At 48.2% G+C, this 14,679-nt stretch overlaps 1 protein-coding gene and 1 long non-coding RNA gene across 5 annotated transcripts in view; one reads left to right on the forward strand and one right to left on the reverse strand.

Annotated features, from left to right (window-relative positions):
• CUNH1orf159 (chromosome unknown C1orf159 homolog) overlaps positions 1 to 8,581 on the reverse strand; it is a 21,749-nt gene extending 13,168 nt beyond the window's left edge. For all 4 annotated transcript variants that reach the window (XM_023699438.1, XM_023699439.1, XM_004639579.2 and 1 more), the window contains exon 1: positions 8,498 to 8,581. The gene's annotated coding sequence lies outside the window, so the exon portion shown is untranslated. The remainder of the gene's footprint in view (positions 1 to 8,497) is intronic.
• A 1,045-nt stretch (positions 8,582 to 9,626) lies between these two features.
• On the forward strand, positions 9,627 to 14,445 carry LOC111812127. Its single transcript, XR_002817715.1, has 3 exons — positions 9,627 to 9,891; positions 12,326 to 12,338; positions 14,417 to 14,445. It is a non-coding gene; the product is annotated as an uncharacterized LOC111812127 (long non-coding RNA).
• The last annotated feature ends 234 nt before the right edge of the window (positions 14,446 to 14,679 follow it).

Below are 14,679 nucleotides of genomic sequence, written 5' to 3' on the forward strand. Positions count from 1 at the left end.
GGGGATCGAACCAAGGTCCCTGTGCTTTGCCAAGCTTGTTTCAAGTAGGTGCTTTAGACCACTGAGCCATCTCTCCAGCCCCTAAAATATATTATTGTAATATGTTTACATTGTTCATTTATCAAAGGATTAAGTTTTCCAGACAGTAAGATTTTTGATTTAAAAATGTTCTGGTACAAAGGTTTTCACATGACGATAACAACTGATAGGGTTTCTGTGTGTGTGTGTGTGTGTGTGTGTGTGTGTGTGTGTGTATTAAATGTATTCACGCCTGCAGATGTGCAGGTCTTCCCAAGTGTGGGACAAGAACTGCTTATAAAGATAGACTTTTCTTTCAGATTCAGACATAGGTCTTTAATAAAAACTTATTTGAGGTACATCCCATTAAAGGACAACAAGTTAGGTAAAAGGTTTTTTAAAAAATGTTTATTTATTTATTTGGTACAGGTTTCCCTATGCAGTCCAGATTTGTAGTGATCCTCTTATCCCAGCCTCCCCAGCAATGGGATTACAGGCATGTGCCACCTTGCCCAGTTTCAGGGCTGGCACAATGTGCCCAGGGTTCTAGAGCTAGCACAGCATGTGGTATAGAGTATGGAACTTGGGACCTTGCACTTGCCAGGCAGGCACTTAGACTAGGGAGCTATTTCCCCAGTCCAAAAGTTTCTTATGTATTAGATAGAGATGACTGATTAAACGGGTTATATTATATTTGGTACAGGAGCTCACTACGCAGCTTGGACTCAATCCTTCTGGCTCAGCCTCCCCAGTGCTAGAATTACAGGCATGCACCATCATGCCCAATTTCGATGGCCAGTAACACGTGCCCAGGGTTCCAGGGCTGGCACAGAATGTGGTACCAGAGATCGAACCTGGGTCCCTGTGCTTGCCAAGTAGGCCCTTAGATCACTGAGCTATCTCCCCAGCCCAATGCTCTTTTTTTTTAACCATTAACATTCTATAGGAATTCAAATATTAAAACTTCCATGATTATTAGAAAATAATGGTTCTGTTTATGTTCTAAGGTGCTTGATATGTAGATAAGATTGTAATATTAAGTTTACTGTCTTCATTATAATGTAATGTCATTAATTTTCTCTTCTGGATATTCAACAACTGAGGTTTGGAGACCAAAAACTGGAAAGATAGATGTGTTAGGGGGACAACCAATATTTTGGTTGCAGTCCATTGAGGTCAGTGAAGACCCAGGACATAAGAGAACCTGTGTTGTAACATCCTATAATTTGGTGAGTACCTGGTCTTCTCACCAGGGAGACTGTAGGACCACAGACAGAACTGGTCAATGATGTATAGTGTACCTAAGGAGAATCACCAGGAGAGAAAAAATCTCCCAAGCTTTCACAGAAAGCAACTTAGTCAAGCAACGGCCATGACTCATTCAGACAGCTGACTCTGAAATAAGTACCAAAAGGTGTTGTACTTGGTTCCAACGTAATTGCTGAGGAGACTTAATTGACTTTGATAGATAGCAAAAGATTAACTAATACAGATTTCACTTTAAATTGGTTTTGAACACCCAGCAGAAAAGTGTAACCACAAGAAAAAAAATGCTTGCAGAGTCCTCCAAACACAGCTCCTCCAACTTTAACTGACACTCCCATTTGCTTACAACTACAAAATGGAAAATGGGAACGTGGGGGATCAGCTAAGGCTGGAAATTGATCACACCTTCAGGGGCAAGGCCTGTTGGAAAACAAAGAGCACCCAAGGTAAGACACATAAACAGTCTGCTCCAGGGGCCGGGAAGATGGCTCAGTGGAATAAGCGTTTCCCTGGCAAACACAAGGGCCTGAGTTCAATCTCCAGTTCTGCCAGGAAAAAAAAAAAAAAAAAAAAAAAAAAAAAACCAATCTGCTCCAGCCAAAACAAAAAACCATCCCCCCCTCCTCCCCAATCTAAGAACAGGCTGTTAGGCAAAGGGGTGTCATGTGACACCAACTGACCAAATGTGTAAATAAACACGCTATGGTCGGTTAGCAGTTCCTTTTCCTCCCATCCAGAGAGAAGGCTCCACCTAACCTCAGCTTTCTGTATACTGTCTTTTATCTTTATTTCTTCATCCTCTTGCTGTCCTTCCCCCAAGGAACTTCGAAAGCTATGCTGGAAATGGCAAATCTCTGCTGAAAAGGACCTACTCTAAAACTACGGGCCCAAACTGCTTTTGGGCTACAGGGATGATGGAAAGAAACTATAGCACAAGGCTGACTCGAGGAGTACCTCACCCAGCTGCACAAGACATCAAATGGTGAGCTCAAGCAACAGAAGCTGGAAAAGGACACACTGAGGCAACAGCAATAGAAAAGACCCTTACACTAAGGGAGAGCCCTGGGAAAGCTACGGCCAGCAAGACAGTGCTAGCACTGGAGCCGGGACACGTGTCGCGATGCTGAGAACACACAGCAAGAAACGGGCAAAACCAGAGGCTGCTTGCCCTGACCGCGGGCACCGACAGACAAGACAGTAGTACAAGGCCAAGGGTTATAACATCAAAAGCTGCCTGACAACTGAGGAGGAAGGGGCAAGGCAACACAAGGGTGTACTAAAGAAAGTTGAGCAACTCAAGGCCGAGGTGAAAGAGGCTGGACACCTGAGGAATAAACAAAATAAGTCAGCTCCATAGCTACAACTGGCCCAAGAGGCTGCCCAGAAGCAACCACAGCCAGAGAAAGAAAACACATGACCATCCTGGGGTGGCTAGATGGCAAGACAGAGGCAAGCAAACTGGAAGCTGAGGGAGACTAAGAACAATGCTGCGCCGAAGACCACGCAGTCTCCTGTGCTCACTTCAGCAGCACATGCACAAAGACCACACAGTCTTGCTGGCGGGTGCAAGACGTAATGACTAAAACAGTCGACTGAGACACATGGCCAGGTCAAAGTACAAGCAGACCTAGAAGCACAAAAATTATAACGGCGCATAGAAGAGAGGACATGGTAAAAAAAAAAAAAAAAAAAAAGGTAGACTTCCAAAAACACAGTATCTAACAAGAGGTGCAACATAGTTCAGAGGCAGAGATCCGACCCAAGACCCAATGGGTAGAGATGACCAAAAGCAACAGGCTTCACACCAAAAAGGAGATCCACATGGGTCTTGCTACAGCTCCGGCTGGCTTTCTCGGCCCTGGATGTGGGTGCCCACCCTGCTGCCCTGGAACAGGGTGTGGTGTCACAGGCCTGTAATCCCAGCACTCCGGAGGTTGAGACAGGAGGATGCCTGTGGGTTCAAGATCAGCCTGGAGGCTACGAAGTGAGCACAACGCCAGCCCGAACTGCATAGTGAGACCCTGTCTAAAAAAATAAACACTTGTAGAGACAAATGCCAGAGGACAGCCAATACAAGCACCAAACAGAGACGACACTGGCCTTGTACAGGTTAAAACTGAGACAACTAAAAAAAAAAAGAGGACTCTACAGTCACTGGAGAAGCTACAATGGCAAGCCAGGGAGGCCAAGAGGTGACTGCAGCAGGCCTAGACAGAACAAACACACCAGGGAGAGGAAAAAAAGATACAAAGCAAATGTGTCTTTTGCAAAAAAAGACTACAAAGCTAAATCACACCCTGAAGAGAAAACATGTAACAACAGTCCAGCTACAGGAGAAAACAAAGCAACAGGCAGAGCAGCAGACAAAAGCTAAATGCACTCATGAAAAGGCTGAATCAGACCAGATACTGACAACTAAAGGCCAACGAGACGCTGAGGCTACACACCAAGGAGATAACACGTCAGAAGAGCTTGGCACAGGCTAAAGGAGAAAAAAAAAGGAGACTGTATTCAGATAACTCACCAAAGAGAAGGAGAAAAGGAAAGGTGACCAGAAGAAAACATTTAAACAAATCAAAGAGGCCTTGGCTCAGGCCCTGGCCTATGGACAGCCAGATATAGCCAAAGCTTTCTTCTCATCTATATGCCCATAAACAAAAAACAAATGGCCATAGGGGTCTTCATCTAGGTCACGGGATCATGAAATCAACCAATGGTAGACTTGTCAAAGCAGTCAAATCCTGTAACCCTAGGATGGCCTCTATGCTTTAGGGAACTTGCTGCCACCACCTTGATGATCCAGGAGGCTAATAAATTGACTTTCGGACAACTGACCATTCGGGTACCACACCGTTATAACCTTAATGGACCAAAGACAACACCATTGGTTGCCAAATCCAAGGATGACTCAGTATCAGGAACTCCTAAGAGAAAATTCCCACATAACTCTAGAAACAATAAACAATCTGGTCACTTTGCTCGCACTCAAACTGAGAGTCCCCCTTCAGGACTGTATGATTGTGCTAAATGAGGTCCAATGAAAAGAATATGCAACGGTGACTGGACTATGTGGTAGAGGTCCAGCCTCAGCCCAGAAAGTAAAGCTATCAACCTTAACAAGGCCTCTTGTGACAGCAAAAGGACAAAAATGTTCACATCTATACTGACTCTAAATATAAAAAGAGGGTTCCTGGGGGATAGAGGAAAAGAGATAAAGTTGAAAAAAGAGATTTTACAGCCCCTAGATGTTCTATAGGCCCCCAAAAAAGTGGCCACTATACACTATAGAGGGTAACAGAGGACTGGACCATCAAAAGCCAGAGAAAACCAAAAAACAGACAGGGAAGCAAAGTGAGCTGCTATGACAGCCCCACAAAGAGGTGCCCTAGCTACATCCCTCATCCTGGAGCTTCCTCTCCTGGAGACCCCAAATTAGTCTACAAATGAAAAGCCATGGTTTGCCTGAAAATTATATTAAGGGAAGAGGGTGAATATTCTCTGATGGGAGACGAGCCATCAAAGAAATGATGGTCCTCAGGTTGTGAGAATTCTGCCAAGGGACTCACATGAGAAAGATAACACTGGAGAAGTTACTGTGACATTATTCTACACGCCACAGCTCACAGCCATCACCCAAGCTATTTGTAAACAGTGCCTGACCTGTGCGCAAAACAATCTGAGACAAGGATCTGCTCGGCGCCCGGGTACTCCAGAAATGGGTGCCCCTGCTGGGGAAGCGTGCTTATTGTCTTGTCTGAACTTTGAACTGAGTTCTCCTCTGTGTCCAGCATTCCACCATTAAACAAACTGGATTTTCCCCTTGGAAAATCTTGTTCGGCAGTCACCCCCAATCATAAGGTAAAATTAAGAGTGATTTTGCAAAAATTAAGAAAATTGACCTTAAGGAGATAAATATAATTATGCTTGAGAATAGCCGTATAACTCATCCATAACTATACACAGAAGAGAATGCCCATAAGCCTGACAGACCCAATACACCCCTTCAAATCTGGGAACTTTGGGTTAAAAAATAAAATCCAACAACTCAGATCCACATGAAATGGGCCTCATACTGTAATACTGTCTACCCCTACTGCTGTCAAAGTCACAGGAAGTATGCCCCAAATCTACCACAGTCAGCTGAAATCAGTGGCCCAAAACAAGTGGAAAGTGGACTAGCCAGCAGGACCCAGATCACCTGAGCCAGCTGGTCCTGTGAGGCCTGAACCACCACTAGAAACAACAGCCCTGTTCTAGTCACCCTAGAAGCTGATAGTCTACACACAGCCCAACCTTGAGGAAAAAGCCCTGCTGTGGTCACTCTAGAAGCGAATCAGTCTACACACAGCTGAAGCTCGTGGTTTAACATGAGGATGTTAAGAGACCTAAGTCTCTTTTCCTTTTTGTTACAGTTCTCCATTTGCCCAGCAGGGGAGCAATCGCCCATAACGAAGTGAATTATAATGATAGTGATGCTCTCAATTCATTTATAGAAAGTACCAAAAGGGATAAGGTTTTTTAAAATTCAGGGTTTTTTTGTTGTTGTTGTTTGTTTTTGGGGGGGTTTCTTTGTATTTTAGGGAAGGGTCTACAGGGTGTTCAGGGTCCCACTACTAGATCGCACTTATAGTGAGCCACCTGTTTATAGCCTCCCAAGAGCTGGGATTGCAGGCACGTACCACCACGCCCAGTCTCAAAATTCAGTTTGAAAACCATGAATGATTTGGGGTTTTTTTTAAAAAAAAAAAAAAAAACTTTAGCAGGGCTGGCAAGATGGCTCAGTGGTCTAAAGCACCTACTTGGAACAAGCTTGGGAAAGCACAGGGACCACGGTTTGATCCCCCAGCACCACATGCCAGCCAGCCCCCACCCCATGGTGGGCTGAGCTGGCCACACACACACACACACACAATAAATAAATAAATGTTAAAAAAAAAAAACTTTAACAGAAAAAAAAAAACTTTAACAGGAAATTTCAAATGTACAAAAATAGAGAACAGAATAACAGATGAAGGGGTAACTGTTGATGTTGTATATGAATCTCCTTCCACCAGCCCACAAGTTCATGCCAAAGGCCAATCCCCTTGACCAAATGTATAAAGCTGGAACCTGTCCTTTATCTTCTGTTCAACCATTTTGAATTTCTCAGCTGAGCCAAAATACATTTAAAAATAAATCTTGGGGCCAGAAAGATAGCTCAGTGGCATGAGCATCTGCCTGGCAAGTGCAAGGTCCTGGGTTCAATCCCTGGTACCGCATGCCGGTTGGCCATGGAAACCGGGTGTGATGGCACAGGTAATCCCAGTGCTGGGGAGGCTGAGAGCAAAATTACTATGAGCCCAAGCTGCATAGTGAGACCCTGGACCAAATACATAAATAAAAGACTTTTTAAAAGAATAAAAATAGAGGCTGGGGAGATGGCTCAGTGGAATAAGCGCTTCCCTGGCAAGCGCAAGGGCCTGAGTTCAATCCCCAGTTCTGCAAAAAAAAAAAAAAACTTTTTTTAAGCATACAAAAAGATTAACCATTTTTTCTTATTAAAATGCCGATAGGAAAAAAAAAAAAAAAAAAAAAAAAGAATAAAAGGAAAATCTTCCTGTTTCTCATTTGGTCCCTCCTATCTCTTAAATTCTACAACATTTCAGGCTTGGGTGCTGGCAGGACAACCCTGCCATGGCAACCACCCAAACGACACTGGCAGGAACTGTAGCTCCTGTGCAGCGTATGAGAGAAGAGGCAGTTTGTGGAAGGAAAGGTTTATTTATTTATTTTTTTTTTTGCGGAACGGGGGATTGAACTCAGGCCCTTGCACTTGCCAGGGAAGTGCTTATTTCACTGAGCCATCTCCCCGGACCCCAAGAAAAGGCAGTTTGTGGTGGCCAGCTTTGGTGAGCACAGCACAGGTTGGCTGAGGCTGTGCTGTTTTCCACTAGGCATTGCTATCATCTTCTTAGCAAGCAAACCGGCCAAGGTAAAAGAACTGCCCAGGTCTTGTGAACCCATGCCTCTCAATATAAAGTCTCATCTTTTGCTGAAAATTATATCACTAGATATAAAGATAACATTCCATTCTGTAGAGGCACATGGCAGATGCCAAGATAAATCTGGGCTCTTAGTGCTACCCAAGTGGGACCAGACCATCTGGAGCCTACCCAGCTAACTCCACCTCCAAATGTGGAACCCTCAGTGCTACGGTGACCAGAAGTTTTAAGTGAGTTAGTTACCTGGCAAACCAGAGTTAGCCTCGGAGAACAAGGCAATGCATGGAAGGGCTGGGAGGTGTCTTGGGGTCCTTGAGATACTGCCTGTGGACCAAATGGTTCAGGCAATTTGGGTATCACGTCTGCTTGCTCCATCTGCTTTGGGGGAAAATATTGGCAGCAACATATGTATGTCAAAAATCAAGCTACAAAATCAAGCTTTATTTCCTTCTAGTAGCTTCCAAAAATAAAGTGACCGTTAATGAACTTGGCTCCTAACTGGGAGTAGGAACTAGAAAAATTAGGGGATTATTAAACTCCTACTGCCTTGATCAACACATTTGCAGGTTAACACTGTAGAGAAGGAACTGGAACTCGGAGTGCAGTTCCATGGTAGAGTGGGTGCTCAGCATGCCTGAGAACCTGGATCTTATCCCCAGCATTGCAAAAACAAACCTTGGAGAAAGAGTGGTCCTTGCTCTAGCTTTCTGTCTACTGCAATAAAACTAAGGAAAAATGGGAGCGGGGCACAACTTTGACACTATCAAATTTCATAGAACTAGAGAGTTAAGAATTCATTCCTAAATATTTCGAGCTGTGCTTTCCATTTGCTAAAAGACGGTAAGAAACATGTCCACAGCACTTGCGCTTCAACACCAAACACGCACTCGGGCGCTGTGGAACATCACACACCGACCGCACTATTTCGAGGCTCAAAGGGACCCAAGAAGGCCCCACACCCGCCGGACCGCTCCCGCTCTGCAGTCTTCCTGTCCCTCCATCCCTTCCCTCTCTCCATCAGCACCGCTGCGCGCTCTTCTCGCGCCTCGACACGCCCGAGGCGAGAACACGACGAAACGACCAACGAGGCCGGCCTTCCCACGGAGCTTCAGGCAGACCCAGAAGCCAAGGCGACCCCACTCGGCGGCTTAAGTCCCGCGGGCGCCCCCGCGCCGCCCCGCGCCGCCCCGCCCCGCCCCGCAGTGCCCCACCCAGCCCAGCAGCTCACTCACCCCGGCCCGGCGAGTTCCTCCTTCGTACACCCGCCCTGCAGGTGGCCGCGCTGCGCCCCCTGGGATTTGTAGTCTCTATTCCGCCCTCTCCAGGCGCCGGCGGACGCGGCTTCGGAATAGAAACAAACTTTCGGCGGCCCTCGCGAGAGCCTGCCAGGTGCCTCTGGCCTCCGAGTTCTCGCGATGCTGTAGGAGGCACGCATGAAGCATCCTGGGACTTGTAGTCTGGAGCGACTTGGTCCGTGCGAGGGAAGAAAGCAGATTACTTGGCATTGCAAGGAGTGTACGGCCGCTGCGGATGGGCTCCGAGGCGAGTGCTGGTCTCGCGTGCGGGGCTGTGAGATGCGGGATGCGGAACTCGGTCCGGGTTTACAAAGGAAGGCACGGAGATGGGGTCCCGCGCCTGGCCCGAGGCATCTCGGGATTTCGTGCCCTTAGTGGAGCGGGCGCCCCCTCGAACATTAAGACCACGGGTCAGTCCTGCTGCGGGCTGGACGCCCCTGGGGATCTCGCGGGCTCTGTGCGGAATGGAGAATTGCGGCATGGGCCTCCAGGCTGCGCTGGCCTTGATCCCTCGGCCAGCGGATCGGGCCACCGAGGGGGAGCAGCGCGGGTTTCCATCTTGGCTCGGAGCGGCTTCAAGCACGGAAGCCTCGCCAGAGTTCGGTGACCTCTTCCTGGCCCAGGAAGGACAGTGGCGCAGACCCTGCAGTACCTGGCCCTCGGGGCGCGCTTCCGGCAGCAGGAGTAGCCGAAGGACGGTGGCCGCGACCCTGGTTCTGAGCCGGTGAAGCTGGTCCAACGGGTCGGAAGTCTCCGAGTCGTCTTCAGGCACTCTTGTTTGGACCCTACCCCAGGCTGTAGGAGCTTGGAGGACTTGGGACGGGAGGCTCAGTGGGTGCTCCAGCCCCAGTGACCAGATTGCCAGGGTCTCGGTGGCATCTTGCACTGGTTTTGTCCCAACAGCATAAGACCAGGCAAGTGGGATTTCTGTTTGGGTCGTCGCTGCCTCTGGGCTGCCCAGAGAAGGAAAACTGCAGCCTGTTTGTTTCTTCCCTGTTATGGATTGAACCCAAAGCTCTTTCACTGAAATAGCCTTTTTCATTTTTTGTTTTGAGACAAGGTTTCACTGAATTGCCCACCTGGGCTGGAATTTATGTAATCCTTCTCCTTTAATCTTAATGAGTGCTGGAATTAGAGGCCTGTGCCACCTTACCCACCTTTGGTTCTTTGGCTTTGTTGATTGTTGTAGAGCATCATCCCTTTCCAGGGCAAATTATTCCCCACTGATGGGCCAAGCCTTTCTGAGTTCTCTACCGATTCCCATGAACTCAGGGTTTTCCTATCTGTCTGGGGGACAGGTTTCTGCTGTCCATGTGTGAGTCCCATTCTCAGTCCAGTGCAATCTCTGCACATGCCTGTATTGCTCTGGGGTCTGCTAAATCCCCTAGGGCTTCCTTGTACCACTCTCCTCTGGCTGCGTTATCTCCACAGGCTGGAAAGTTTCTATCTCCCATCTCACCCTTACAGCTCTCAACTTCAGCTTCCCAGGGTTGGTGGGGAGGGGCTTCAAATGTGAGTAGTGGTTGCCTACTATAGTAATGATACTGTATTTTTAGAAAAGCTCCAATGTTATTTAATAAATGCTAGTTTACTGCTATGTAAACCGCGTTTGTGCCTTGTTTCCAGCCTCCTTCCAAGACCAGGAAACCGCTGTCTTTGGTCCTCAACACCAGGTGCATGTTATCAGGAAGGTGAGATGTCATGGGCTAAGGGGGTCCTAGTGTATTTCTGCTCAGTGTGCTGGCCAGGTTCAGTGGTACATGCCTGTGATCCCACCTACTCAGGAAACTGAAGTAAGAAGAGGATCTTGAACTCAAGTCAACCTGGGCTGCATAGTGACACCTTGTCTCAGAATACCAAAAGGCGAGGAAATATGTTCAGTGGTAGAGCACCTGCCTAGCAAGCAGGAAGCCCTGGGTTCTGTCCCCAGTGATGCGCGTGCATGCACACGTGCACACACGTGAGCGCGCGCACACACACACACACACAGCTTCATGTGCTGTATAGTCCTTTGTGTGCCTGTCTCTGCACTGAGCATCTTAACACACCTCCCTGTTGTCCTCTGGAGCAGGAGGTTTCGGTCGTCACCCTTGGGAGTACCTGGAGTGCTCTTTGAACCTGGGCCCTCATATTTTACTCCTTTGTCTGAAGGGAGTACATCCACCAGGAGCCTTTTGAGAAAGGGGTGCCCCAGCTGACTTAGGGTGCTGTGTGTCTTCAATGTCTGCAATACTCTCTCCCACGGTGGGCAGGCAGCCCAGCCAGCTACAGACCCAGCATTGTTTTGGGCCCTCCAGTTCCACCCTCACCCACTAGGCTGTGTGTGCCTCCTACTGCTTTCCTGAGACCTTCAAGATCTCTTTTCTTTTTCATTCCTTTCTTTTTTTCAGCGCTGGGGATTAAATTCATCACTCCCTGCATGCTAGGCAAGGGCTCTGCCAGTGGGCTGTATCCCCAGCCCAGCATGTAATAGCCACCCACCCACCCATCTGAAGTTTCTCTGGGCTGTATGCCAGGTTTGGGCTGGTTTTCTCTTTCTCCTGTTCGGGGCACAGGGGTCTGCTGCTCTGGGCTCTTGGGTTTCCTCCCTTCAGTTCTGCGCTCTCGCTGCAGCTTAGATGTTGCACCTCTTTTGTGACCTAGAGACCTTTCTTTTTCTTTCTTTTATACTCTTACTTGGATTTATTTTATGCTTAATTTAGTCCTATGCTATAAGTTTTTGGATTTTGAGGGGTTTTTTTGTTGTTTGTTTTTGTATTTTAGGGAAGGGTCTATAGGGTGTTCAGGGTCTCACTACTAGATTGGACTCGTAGTGATCCGCCTGTTTACAGCCTCCCAAGAGCTGGGATTACAGGCGCGCGCCACCACTGCCGTCTCAGGGCGCCCTGGGGGCGGGGCAGGCAACAGCAGGCTCGGGGATCAAACCCCCAGCCCCTGCGCCTGCTCCACTGAGCTATTTGGCCAGCCCAGTTTTTGTTTCTTAAGTTTCTTCTGGAATATCTCTTCTGTGTAACTTCCTCCTCTGCTTTAGGAACAGAAGTCACTTCAATATGGCAGGGGAGCTCATGGATGAGCTAGTCTTACCCTGATCTCTGTAAGTACCGCAGCACATCTTGGGTGCTTTTTCACCTGGATATGTTCAATTACCAGAGAATCTGCATGTAGACCCTTAAATTCAGCATTACTTTCTACATTTTTAAGCATGCGTAGCAAAAATTCAGCACTTTTTGGGCCACCAACCCTGTGTCCAGCCCCACTGTTTGGCCTGGGCACACCTACCAACTCCACCATTGTAACACCAGAAGGGCACACTTTACTTCCTTAATGTGACATCCTTCAGGATACTACCCTGCTGATATCTCCGAGGGGCAGGTTTGGAACTAATATTATGTCTGTCTCCATGTGATACCAGCAGTGTTATGGCCACTCACTCATCCTTAGGATACCCCCCACCCATCCCAGGGCACGATGCTGAGTACACAGGGTAAATCCTGACCAGCAAGTGGAGTCTGCAGTGGCACTTGGTACTGGGCTGCTGCTGAGGTGCACGGATTCACATAGATACATAGGGCCAGCTCCTGGCTCATCTCCAGCTGGCTAGTAAAGGACATCAGACCCAGAGCCTCTGGATAGGTGGTGGGAGGTGAGAAAGGCTGGGTAAGCCCCAGGAAAGTGACAGTTTTGGGGTCCCTCCAACACCATCACTATGTCCCTGGCCCTCAGGCCCAGGCTGGTGCTGTATACCATGCTGGCTGGATGGCTAAGCACTCTTCTCTGTGTGACAGGGCCTGGGGTACAGATGAGCCCTGAGCAGCTGCTGTTGCTGTCAGGGAAAATTAAGAATTGGCCTTAAATTAAGAGTTGGCCTGTCAGACAAGTGTTTTAAGGCTCCTGCTCTGGAAAGAGTCCCCTGGAGTATTCTCAGGGACCCCATGGGCCCAGAATGGGACAACTGGCTCCACAGTTTAGGTGGCAAACAAGGATTTCTCTTAGGGTCTCATCAAATAGAAGGAAAACCCCTATATTAAAGGCCACAGGGGCTGGTGAGATGGCTCAGTGGTCTAAAGCACCTACTTAGAACAAGCTTAGCAAAGCAGAGGGACCGCGGTTCAATCCCCCAGCACCACATGCCAGCCAGCCCTGCCCCCCTGGTGGGCTGAGCTGGCCACACACACACACACACACATACATAAATTAAAAAAAATGTAGAACCCAGGTGAAGATGCTGGGGGAGCCATATGGGTGGAGAGCAGGGGCCAGTGAATCCCACCAGGGACCCACAGACATCTCCAAGGTAACCAGTGTTCATGTCCCCAAGGACAGGCCCTTTTCACCCCAGTGGGATCTCACTGAGAATGTTTTGTGTAAAATGGGATTAGTACTCATTTAAGGGAACTTGTCCCATGAGAGGGCTAGATTTCCCCCTAAATGTTCAAATGAGGATGTTGCTTAGATTTGGTTATCTATCTATCTATCTATATCTATCTATCTATCATCTATATCTTTCTGAGAGAGGGTTTCACTATGCAGTTCAGGCTGGCCTTGAACTCACTTTGTAGTCCAAGCTGGCCTCCAACTCCCAGCAATCCTCTGCCTCAGCCTCCTGAATGCTGGGATTACAGGCATGTGCCATCACACCCAGCTAAGATTTGATATTTTAAAGATTAATGTTAACTCAAGTGTGCAGTATGGGAAAACCGAAGGGAATTTAGCAATAAGCATTGTATGTATTTAACTAGTTTAGGTGTATATTAGTCATTTAGTTGGGAAGATTTTGTTAATTCAATATATATAAAAAGGGATTAGAAAATATTGCATTTGTAAATACAGTTAATAGTTTAAAATACTTGAAAATGGGCAAATGACATAAGGACCTGTTACAGTTTGTGTCTAGGTGTCCCCAAAGCCTCATGCAGTCATGGGTGACTTCTGGAGTTTGTGATTGCTTCATGATCCAGTGCTGGGATTATGGGTGTGGGTGCTATTCCTGACCTGGGTGGGTAATCTGTGTTACAGTGTGAGGAGGGGAGAGAGGCTTGCTAGAAGCCAAAGCTGCTGCCTCTCCCTTTGCTCTTTGCTGTTTTCTGCCACCATGAACAGCTGCCCTCTGCCATGTGCCACTCTGCCTTAGAGCCAGCTGAGTGTGGGGTGAAACCGCCACTAACTGTGAGCTAAATAAACCTTTCCTTTCTTAGTTCTGGGTGTCTGGTATTTTGTCCTAGCAACAAGCGAAAAGTAATGAAGACAGGACCCTTCAGTGAAGAAGATGTACAGATGGCAGATACGCTGGTGAAAAACAGCCTTGGTGGCCATTAGGGAGTGGGACAGAAAGATGGCCACCATGCACTTCAGAGGGGTGGCAGCGCATGGGGAGGCTGCACGTGCTGGCAGAAGTGAGGAGCAGTCATCTGTGCAGCTGCCGGGGGTGATCTGCAGAGCCAGCCAGGGAGCAGTTCCTCCCAGAGGGTACTCACTGCGGGGCACAGCCTCCTCCTGGGTACTCGCCCTGCAGGAATGAAACCCCGCACCCTGCTCAAGGCAGTTTTATTGGTAACAGCTCAAACCCAGAAGCAATCCGTTTCCCGTGGTGGGCACAGCCACCCTGGGGACCTGCACAGCATGAAGGGGAACCAGTCATCAATAAGTACTGTGCCTGGGTGACTCCATGTGTCTGACACCCGTGGAGTCTTAGACAATGTAGAGAGAAGAGATCACAGACTGAGGGGGGACAGAAGTTGTGAGGAACAGAGATGGCATACAATGATGGGATGGGTGTGAGACACCATGCTGTTTGGGGGAATGGGATCCACACGCTCCACTAGATCTCCTAAGTGGTGTGCTGGGCCTTCAGTTCAGGCTTCTTTCCCTTTCGTACAGTGACACTTGTTTGGACAGAGAATTTACTCTGGAATATCTGTTGCATCAAAGAGGAAAGAGCTCCCATCAGCTTTACCACTAGCCACCATGGAAGCAGGTCCTGCTTTGGGAGCGACTGGAGCTGACTCCATTGCATCACCTCAGGAAGCGGGGTCCCTAGGGCAGGCATGCCCAGGCGCACTGACATCCTGACCTCCAGGGACACAATTATCTTCACTTTGTTCCCAGGGGGTCAGTCTTCC

Source organism: Octodon degus, unplaced genomic scaffold (genome assembly GCF_000260255.1).
Source record: "Octodon degus isolate 3935 unplaced genomic scaffold, OctDeg1.0 scaffold00113, whole genome shotgun sequence".
NCBI classification, from domain to species: domain Eukaryota; kingdom Metazoa; phylum Chordata; class Mammalia; order Rodentia; family Octodontidae; genus Octodon; species Octodon degus.